Source organism: Taurulus bubalis (genome assembly GCF_910589615.1).
Source record: "Taurulus bubalis genome assembly, chromosome: 15".
In the NCBI taxonomy this organism is placed as follows: Eukaryota; Metazoa; Chordata; class Actinopteri; order Perciformes; family Cottidae; genus Taurulus; species Taurulus bubalis.
Genome location: NC_136603.1, coordinates 10,526,124 through 10,537,622, shown reverse-complemented (window position 1 = coordinate 10,537,622; position 11,499 = coordinate 10,526,124).

Genomic DNA, 11,499 nt, shown 5'->3' with positions numbered 1-11,499 from the left:
GATCTGGCAAATGTGTGGAGTGCCTTTTTTTTGGTCTGTAAACGGGTGCGCCTGCATGTGTGTGTGTGTGTGTGTGTGTGTGTGTGTGTGTCTGCGTATACGTCTGCGCCTGTGCGTGCTATGTGTCTTCACACATGACCTGCAGCATGTTTCCCTGACTCACTCATTAGCTGCAGCACATTCTACCATGAGACAGCAAATAAAACAAGGGAGTGGGACTTGTCAGCCCCTACAACAACAGAGCAGCATTAACTTTGTTATGGTGGCTGGTAGGGACAACAGTCTAAGCACAGATGACTTAGTTGGACTCAAAAGACTACACTTAATTAGTTATTCCCATGAGGAACCATCATATGTTTAACCTCAACCTCATGGCCTGTCATGTTCAAATATAACTATGTGTTCATCATGGCCTTTAGCTGAGTTATGTTTAAGACCTGATATGATAAAACCTGGTATTAATCGTTTTCTACCTGACTGAAATAGCTTAAAAACATTGATATCCAGTTACAGAATCATACACAGATCATTATCCAAAACATCTTTGAAGCGCAGCGATGGCACATCCGCGCGTTTATGTACATATGATGCAAAAATAATTGAGGGGCATTTCATCCACTGATAACATGACCTGAGTTAAAACCCACCATCCCATGTTGATTGTCTTTATTAAATCTTTAATAATCACAGAGAACGAGATGGACATAAAGATAAGCTAACAATTTAGATAGAGACTTAAAATATCCGAGACAACCAAGATTTTGATTGTGCAAATAGGGTGGCACCACAGATGATATCCGATATATATATGAAGAGCATATGCTCATTAATGCATGGGCATATCCTGAGCCTCCTCTCCTCTGAGCATGATTCTCAGCTGCAAAGAGAAAAGCCTGCTTTTTGGTAACATTTGTCAAGTAAATTCAGCGTCAAGCTTGATGACATTCAACCTCCACTAATACTCTATCTAAAGAGCAATGTGTTAGCGAGCTCCTGCCAGCTACACTCCACTTATTATTTTCCTCATCCTAGAGAATGTACAGGTTACAAAAAATGAATCGTATGATTTCTGTTTTTAGACTTAATAAATCACTCAGGTTGTGAGAGTGCAGCCATTGACAGGGATCATGCAGGGGCTAGTTATCTCCAAAAGGTGGCAAGTTGTTGAAATACAAGCGTCGGCATAGCTGCAATTACAACAAAACCTGTGGCATGCGGGGGTTTATTAAACTCTCAGCAACATGCGCAAAGTGCATAATTACCGTGTCAGATAAAATGTTTAGCAGGCAAACGCAGGGCAAACTGAGGTTACACTGCTAACTTTTATCCCTGACTGAATGGAAAGCATATTTTAATGACATTTTCATACGGTGTTTGTATTTCTTTTACGCTCCTCTAATCCTGAATTCTGTTCTCTCATCATTTAAAATCTGTATTTCACTTCATCAAGCTGCACCCCCCTGCACACTCTAACAGGACTTGGTTTCCCATTCAAATTATGCCTTCTCCACAAACAGGTGTGTTTTTGTTAGATTAGGAAACTGTTAATGACATCAAACAATCCCTCGTGGTTTGTAAATGCCTGTATTTCTCACGGCGTGTCTTTCTTGCAGACTGTCTCCAAAATATGTATCTTTATCCTGGATAAAAAACATTTTTCATACTGAACTACACTGTGTGTTAAACATTGCACCATGACCAACCCTACCGACATCCCTTCCCCAACTCTCTGTTCAGAAACGTCTTGGCTGTTGACCTGGTTACAGAGAAAACACATTACGAAACGCTTATGGTTCGTAAAGCCTCTTATCTTCTTTCCTCTTCTCACACCACTCCCCCCATTTGTGCCAGAACAAGTGTATGTATCATTTATTAAATCTGACATTGCAAAGATATTGTATCCTAATGTGAGATGTGTTGTATACGACAGACGGCCACCTACCGTAACACGCCATGGTCCATTAGGCCTTCACTCTGACTCACAAAAAACATGATGTGGATGATATAGAACAACACTGTTACTGACAAATGTATCCGAGCAACCACTTCCATGATCAGACTACCTGTGTGTTACTGCTGGGTGCATGGTGAAGTAGTCTTGTTGGTTTCATATGACATTTTCCATAGCACACTAACAGAGGTGTTTACATCTCAGTTGCATTTGAGATGAGGCAAAGAATTCCCAGCCCACAGGGTTTCAATTCAATCAGCTAATGGAGCTCTTCATCCCCCCTGCCTCCTGCCTTCCACCACCTTAGTTTTCCTGCAGCAACACATTCACTGCGGCTGAGTCTGTACCAAATGCTATAATGGTTTAGCCATTAGGGCTACATTTATAGCCTGCTAGCACGTCTTAGGCATTATGTTCGGTCACAGCTATTCACGCTAACGTATTCAACTGAATGCCAGAGAGGGAGAAAGCAGAGTGAGCTGAAGCAAGTAAGAGAGAGGAGAGAGAGGAAACAGATAGTGAGGGGGGAGGAGGGAGAGGGGGGCCTCAGGCGACTCAACTCAAGGCTTTTGTGTTAGTGAGGCTTGGTAGTGGTATTTCCATGGGTTATGCTTAATGAAGCGAAGGCTTTGTGTTAATGTCTCTAGAAGTGAAATTTACGCTTAACAACACAGTTACGTCTCTCACTTGCTAATCCTTGGATAGTTGGATAATTTTACCATGAAACATGTAATCTTTGGTATCCCTTGTTGATCCACCCACTACTATTATTCTACACATTGTATACAATGTTGTTGGAGAATGAAAATAGTATTTTAAGATTAATCTAAAAAGTTGGCTGCAAAATGACAAAAGACAAAAAAAAGATGGTATTGAATGTTTCACTCATTATATACAGTAGATACAGAATGTGCAATACACAGCCAGACAGTGAGACATATGATTTAACAACCTTAAAGCCATGTAATGGGAAACAAAAAGATACACTGTGTTAAGTGGTGAAGGGAAGTATATAACAGCGTATTCAATTCAAACTGGAAGCTTTTTCTAGTCTGTCTGCTGTGGGGATAGTATGCCTAAGTGTTTCAATTGAAGCCTTCTTTCCAGAGAGTGCATCTCATAGTCCCACACTGTTTCACCCAATCCACTTTCCCCTGGGGTCCACATTCTGTATTACATGGCACACTGATTTAGACATTCAAGTAGCCCCTTCTAAAGCAAGGGCAACGATTCATTGGCTTTTTGGGACGATTCAGCTTGGTGGCAACGATGAAAAGGGAAGGGATCCTTGCTCTGGTCTCAGTTTGCTGGTGGATCGCGGCTCTCCCCGTGACACTTATTATCCCAGCTGTGTGTAACGGTGCCCCTGTGGGTGCTGGCATTTTCCACCGAGTTAGAATAAGAGCTCTCTTCTCCTCCCATAGGGGACCTGTAGAGACTCTCTGATTCGCTTTCTCCAAAGGCTGACGATGCTTCAGCGGCTCCAGTGAGGCACTGAGCTCTGAGACTGTATCGCTGTGGTTGGTTGCCTCTTAATGACTCTGCTGCTTTAGACATGCAAATAGAGTTGAAGTGGAGAAGAGGCATGGCGGGACAATTTGGCATATGAATGAAATTCAATACACTGGATTTCACAGTGTAATATGTGACTAAATTGTATGTGTTAATGAATTAATTAACAGTGTGTATACAGTTAAGAGGTATCAGCAGGACTTTTGACGGCCTAGTAAAAGTAGTTCCCACCATCAATTTCTTCTCATCTAACTCTTGGCAAGATAACTAATTAGTTTCTTTCCCAAAATACCAAACCATTTCTATTAAGCAAGACTAGATGTGACTTTTATAGAATTGTGGCAGCTACAGGCTAAAATGTGGCAAAGGCAAAATTAGCAAAGTGATGGAAACATGTAATCATAAAGGAATCATTCACTGGGTTCCATAGATATCTTCATCAAATATAATGGCAATCTTTCCAGTTGGTGCTTTTTTTATTCAGCAGATCAAATGATATCACCATCCTTAGTTTGGGGTATAAATGACTGACTTTGTATTCCAGCCGTCAACGTTCAGTTGTCACTTGTTTGTCATGTAAAAAGTGTTACTTTCGCTTTGGTTATCTCCGACATGTTGCTATTTTTGAGCTTGCATCTGTTCCACTCCTCAGAGAACTTGGTCACAAAACAATGTGAAGCAGCCAGGTTTGTTTATCTTTCATTCCTTTTTCAGCTTGAATTTGCCACTTACTTGTGTAAACAGCTATCCAGATGTCTGCACTGGTCTTTGTTTAATATTTTAGCAATGCATATATTAGAACAAAAACAGTCAAAAACAGTTTTACGCTAAATGGCACAACAAACAGACCCTTGGTATTTTATCTAAATGTCATATTTAGACCTGTTTCACTTTGTTCAGTTTCCTTCCTGATACTTAAATTGCATGCAAGCTGTGTTGGTCTAGCTGCATTATTGTAATCATTTGTGGCAATCATTCCAATTAATTTTCATAGGTGACACCCATATCCGCTTACTGTTCTGAGCACAACTACTGCTCAGGGATAGGTACTGAGTGCTTTGAGTTGCTTGTCCCCAATGACACGGTGTGCTACATACAGCATGAACTTCCTCAGATTTCACAATATGCATAAGGCACTAGGGAGGTGTATTGCTTCCCAGCATTTGGCAGCCAATTAGATTGATTGTCACTCCATACAAAGGCTTTCAGTCATGAGAGTAATGCATTCAACGGTAATCATCTTCAATTACACGAACCCCTGGGGATGTGAACTACTAAATTGTGGCATTTGCTGTTTTAGACATAATTCTCATCTCACAAAAACTTTTATTATTTTGTTGACCACTTTGGTGAGAACCTTTGGATGAAATAAAGTTGTGAGTACTCATTTCCTGTGAATGTGGCCCTTTTCATTTCTGTGACATGTACTAATCTGAAGAGAACCAGCAGTAAATTAGTTTAACTACTACTTAATTACTACTAATTCCATACCAACATTTTATTATGATTGTTCGTGTTGTAACATGTAGTGAATCTTGTGCAGTTGACGGTGAGATACTGTAGTTGGAAAAAAAGTACATATGAATACATCATCCAGTACATTGGAACACTGATTCTTTGCAGTATCTGCTGCTTTGGATACTGTCAAAATGTGCATTTTTCACTTAACATTTCAAGATAGCCTTATACTGGTATATAGGATACAACTTTGATTTGTGTTGTTTAAACAAGGGAAACAATGTCTTCCTTTAGCTTCACGCATATGTAATGTCAATTTACCCTTCAGGTGTTATGAATGCTTGTCCAAAATGGCAGGAAAATATCCTTCATGCTAATGTGTGATATTAGTCTAATGGATGCAAACAGCTGGTTGTTCCTTGTTGACTTGATAATTAGCCAGAAGTATTCAGAAGAGCTACTGCACGTGGCCCCTCTCCATCCTCCGCAGCTCTGCTGCTCAGAGACTGTTTCTCATGGGAATGCTGGTTTCCAGCACGATCAAACCTCTCTCACCGCAGGGATTTTCATCTGTTCTATCTCTCATTCTGCTCGTCCCCCTCCTCAACAGTTCTCTTTCTTCCATCCAACGTCACTGATTCTCGGAGATGCAGAGGTGGGAATAGTTACCCACTGATGTGCTGACATCACTGCTGCAGATGGCAGAATGTGGATTTTTGCACTATATTAATAAGACCAGGTGTTCTATCACAAGAGACACTGCATGTTAAATGGGCCCGCAAATGAAATGCAAACCCATTTAACTGTTAAGTGCATGTAAGGTGCAGAAAGCCCAACATCTGGAATGATTTTAATATGCATGCCCTTATCCATTTACAAAAGTACTTTCCAAACATACACACCCACCAATCCCTGACTTGTTGACTAATTGTTCAGAGAGTAGAGCGATGACAAGAACAAGAGCAAAACTGTGACAAATAGATTCTCCCCAGGCGCTGCTTACCATCTGCATAATGAACAAGGTCAACAGGCATCCTGATTTATCGGTTATTATACAAGTAGAGTTAATGGTGGCCTAGCATTCATCGCTGTATGCTATCATATAACATACATGGAACAACCTTCTGCTAGCACAGTGGCACATTGTCAATATATATAGTGAGTATAGTGTCAGTAAGTTATTGATGTTGTTTAATATGGTGAATGCACTAGATTCACTCATTCATGTCTTCACATGTTATCTCTACAATGAGCTCAACTCCAGCGTTCTGCTTCGCTGACCTCAGTTTCACAATACATGTCCGTATTATGTCCAATTTAAAACATAATAGGTCTCACCTGCTGAAAATGTAAAAAGGTCATGTCTATAATATGTTATAATCACATTGACACATTGATAAGTCATTTGAATGCATGTATCGGGCTTTATAAAATTATTTATTTCTTTATTATTCATGCATGACAACTTATAACAAGGTTTATAAGGTATTATTAGTGGTGGATGTAATGATATTTGTCCAAACACAAGTAAAGATACTTCTTATTGTGTATCACCATTCTTTGTGCATTTAGGTGCGTATTCAAACCACCTGGACCACATGAAAATGAAGACTGTAGAGTGAGATTCATAACTTCTGTTGAAGCATAGTGCTGTGGCCAATAACAGGATCCTTGATTGCACACAAGTGGTTTGCTTTTAGCCAGTGGCTGGGGTCAAACGTCCAGATTGGGGCCTATTTATACAGTTGAACATTACTGCCTTTGCAACAAAAAATAGTCTGAAAAAGACAGATATGGTGTTACACAATCTTTCTCATAATTTTTTCACTTTACATGTATTAATAAGATTTACATGTAGCTACACATTTGGATGCTTTATTTCTTTTTTCTCTCATTGACCTCATCTTATCCTATATCTATTATCTTCCAAAAGCTGAGCTTTAATTGACATTCGTTTAATTTGTATCTGTGAAGGAAGTAAACACATGTAGGATATTTAAGGGTGAAAGTGAAAGTATAAACTAACTAACCGGCATCATGGGCACTGTTTATCACAGCGTGACTGTACAGAAGCTATTGGTCAGAATGTCTGGGGATGAATGACATAAGCAAAACTGTATAGTTATCAGCCTTTCTGGTGTTCTCAAGTTGTTGACATAATCAAAGAAACACTGTGTTGAGTGAAGATGCTGTAGTGACAACAAGATTATCCCCTTTTCTACGTCACCACACAAACAATGATGGCAATTGCTTGTGGGTGGGTTTGTCCTTCATTTTGGCTTGTACAATATCTTTGCTGTGCCAAAGTGAAGTTAATTTTTGCCAGAAAATACAATGGTCCGGACCTCGGTGACCTCAATGGTGGGTAAGGGCATGTGTGCATGGCACAAGAGCTCAAAAGAAATATTCACAACTCAATAAACCTGGTTTAAACATGGGTTAAACCCAATCGCAAAAGGTGGTGGAAGGCTATGCCTAAAGTCTACTGGAGTTTATAACAATTCACAATTCATAAATAACCATTATTCAGAACTTGGGAAATGTTGACTACCAGATGTATGAGTTTGTTCATATATCAGAAACCATTCTTAATCATTCATAAACAGCTTACAAAATACATGTTCCAGTGACCTTACCACCCCACTTAGAAGCACATACACCATTAATTGATCTTGTTCGTTCAATAAATGTGTGTGCTGTGCACCCATTAATGTAACAGCTAATTTCGTGGTCATGGAGTTTAATTTTGACTGTACTATATTCTGTCTTCTCTTTAAAGCATGACATGAATACTAGTACCATATGAGAAAGACCATGTCTCACATCAAGATTATTAATTTGGAAATCCACCTCAAAATGTATTTGATCTGTTTTTGTGGTTGTGCTATATTTTCTAGTCTGGAACTGATCCATTCCACAAAATGCTTGCAAATATCCCTCCAAAAATCACCACTTTATGTTTATATCAGTCATAAACGCAATTGGGATACTGCCTCAAGATCACAAGAATAACAAATGTGAACTTCGTTTTGGGGTAGACATCTGCCTTCATTTGCATCACAAATACCCTACAAATTAATTATTAATTCCTATTTTGGCATTCCACAGCTCGCTTGTGTTTGTTCTGAATAATTTGATGTAGAACCATTAACTGGGTTCTAAAATGACGTCCACCTTTGAATAGGGCCAGTCTAATGTTTTGAAGTCAGCTGAAATGAGTCTGCATGTTATAAAAGCCAGATTGGCTGACAATTATTCACAACTTTATCACCCATACTAAAATAAAGCATTCAGTGTTCTTTTTATATAGTGATAGTGAAATTAAATGAATATTTTTTTCTCTTTCAGAAGGTATTAAAAATAATGTCAATACAACAACAGCTTACAGACTGTACAATTCACTGTCACAGCTGCATACCTTACCTACAGTTTGATTTGTTTGCTTTCAGGGCTCCCAAACTCTGAAATACGCTGACTATACATTGACATCTGTATCCAAAAAAAAACAAAACATTTTGGTATAGTATTTTTAGAAGGTCCCAATTGTATGTGTTCATTAACTTATTTAACCTCTTTAGTAGTTCACTATTGGTATGTTTTGTTTTGTTTTGTTTTGTGTTTTGCTTCAACAATTATCTTATGGTTTTACATTTTACAAACAAAATAATTGCAAAATGTATATGGGCCAACCTGTACTAAAATAGTAATGTGAAAAATATGCAGCTCCTCAAAATGTGCGACAGGGACGTTGCTACCTGGGGCCAGAATAATGAGCAGAAGTTAACAGAATTGACATGGCGTGACAGAATAATGATGTAACATTGTGTTCAATAATTATTTTTACAGCATTTGGCCCCAACAAGACACCATGAGTCATACAGCAGCAGTCAAAGTTGTTAATAATGAAGACAAGGAATGATATTTCGGAACCTCTGTATCCATGACAACTGAATGATAACAGTGTTAATCACATAATCAGACCACTGAGAAAAGATAATATGCTTTCTTCCAAGACAGAGGGATTTTTTATTTGAGATGAATTTTTTGGCATGCCATCGTACATTCCCTCTGTTTTTATTGGCACAGATAAAACGTAAAGATCAGACGGATGAGGATGACCAAATGGTTTGACAGAAGCTGATCTGCAGTCATAGAACAGAATGCGTCCACAATACAAGCAACAGGCTCAGCAAAACAACAAACAGAAAGAGTGGCTCCTCTTGTCAACAATCTCTTAATTGCAGACTGGCTCGTTTTTTTGCTGATTTAATTGAGAACAACCTTCATTTGGACATGGCCTATTCTGCAAGTGAATGCAGTCCAGTTGAAGGACTATTTATTAAATACATTGTCTGCCAAATTGCCCAATTGGAAAGATTTCAGAAATTGCTTATTGACGGAAACCAACCAAGATCCAGTACAGACAAAATGCAGATGTTTTGTATTGATATGTTCGAGCTATTTGGTGTTGATCACATCCATGAAATCAATCTATTGTGTAAAATGCAGACAATTAGAGATCTTAGAGAAATAGACAGGGCTTTGACACTGGTGTCAGTAAGTTGCTGGAACATTGCAAGGACAGCAAAAAGGGGTAACAGATATGATGGTTTAAATGTCCTTCTGTTGGGATGATGACTGGTTGAGTGGAAAGCTCTACAAAGATACAGAGTTCACGGAATAACTGTGTGACAAGAAATTCAATAGCTGACAATTCAATGTAAAATATCAACGATGTTACATCATTTATTTTATCGTTTATCAATATGTGCACTAGCATTAGGTTCCTGCTCTCTACATACCTACCAATTTGCCCAAATCTTCATCTTGTGTTAGCTTGCTGTTACCATCTCTTATGTTAATGGGAAGGTTTTGATCAGCTGTAAAATACACTAAAAACAATTATCTATCATCCAATTTGTTTTGGGCTCGTGAGTATCCCCACTCCCGTCCGGCGCCTCTCACCCTGGGCAACTCCAGAAAAGGACAAAGTCCAACCCTTCTCCAGGTGCTTGGTTCCAGAGCCCATGCTGTGCGTGGAGGTGAGCCCAACTATATCTAGCTGGTACCGCTCCACCTCCTCCACCAGCTCCAGCTCTTTCCCCGCTAGCGAGGTGACGTTCCACGTCCCTAGAGCTAGTCTATGCTGCCGGCGATCGGCTCGCCCAGGTCTCCTGCCTGGCCCGCCGCCCGGTCTGCATAGCACCCGACCCCGATAATTCTCCCCGCGGGTGGTGGGTCCACGGGGTGACTGCTGCTCCATGTTGTTTCTTCGGGCTGAGCCCGACCGGGCCCCATGGGCGAAAGCCCGGCCACCAGACGCTCGCCGACGAGCTCCCCTCCTGGGTCTGGCTCCGGGAGGGTGCCCCGGTTTCCCTTGTCCGGGCGAGGTAGCTTTAGACCGTGGGCTGCTATTCATCAGGGTTTTTTGAACCACTCTTAGTCTGCGCTCCCCCCCGAGACCTGTTTGCCTTGGGAGACCCTACCAGGGGCTGACGCCCCGGACAACATAGCTCCCAGGATCACTGAGCCACTCAAACTCCTCCACCAGAGAACTTTAATACGAACACAAAATAAAAAGTCATAAAGAAAATATAGATTTGCAAGGTCAAACAAACAACAACCAATCAAGCAAATAGTATAACCCTAACAACACAAATGTCCTAATTTCAACCAGAGCATTTTACATTTTTTTTGTTTTGTTTTATTTTGTTGAAATAGAGGTTCCTGACAAAGTCAAAACTCCTTGATGCAATAAACAAATGTATGTGGTTATTTTATGCATTTAAAAACCTAAAACGGGTCGGTGCTGACCCTAACACAAGAGGATGGTTAAATGTTTGATCCCTGGATCCCTTTGTTCAAGTGTTGAAGTGTTGAAGGTGAGACATTGGTTCTCAAAAGTCTCCTTTATCAAGCCAGAACTTGTATGGTAGCTTTCTGCCACTGCTGTATGTGTCTACTGGTTCAATCATCACTTTCAATGTTCCAGTTCCTGTGAAGAAAGGCCTGAAACTGAGTACTGCAGACTGAGCTGTCTGCAGTATTTCTGTAGGTTGAATCCGTTGTCATATTTATTCCTGACAAAATACTGTATATTCCTTTTTTATGAAGATGTTCTAAATGAATAAATAACCAAAACATTAATAGGTGAACCTTGCAGTGTTCCATGGGAATCCACTCAACACTAGTTCATTTTATATATGTGAAGGGATGAGACAGAGAGAAGCCGGTGTGTTGCCCTGTGAAAGTGACTTGGCTTGTTAGTGCAGATGCCTGCCTCTCCTGCATTCACATGCATAATACATCTCAGCCCCATCTTTCATTCCCTTGTCTAAATAGGAGGCTGGCCCGCATGACACACAGAGCAGCATGGAGACAGGCTGAGCTGGCAGGACCTGGCAGCGGACACCTTGGACACATCTCATATCGGCTTGAACCGTGATCCTGTCAAGACCCCATGTAGGAAATACAGTATATCAAGGAACTGAGTCCAGTATATACACAGATGATGATGATATACAATGAAGATTTACATGCACAATTGTTAAAAGCTCCTCTGTGTAATTACTACAATT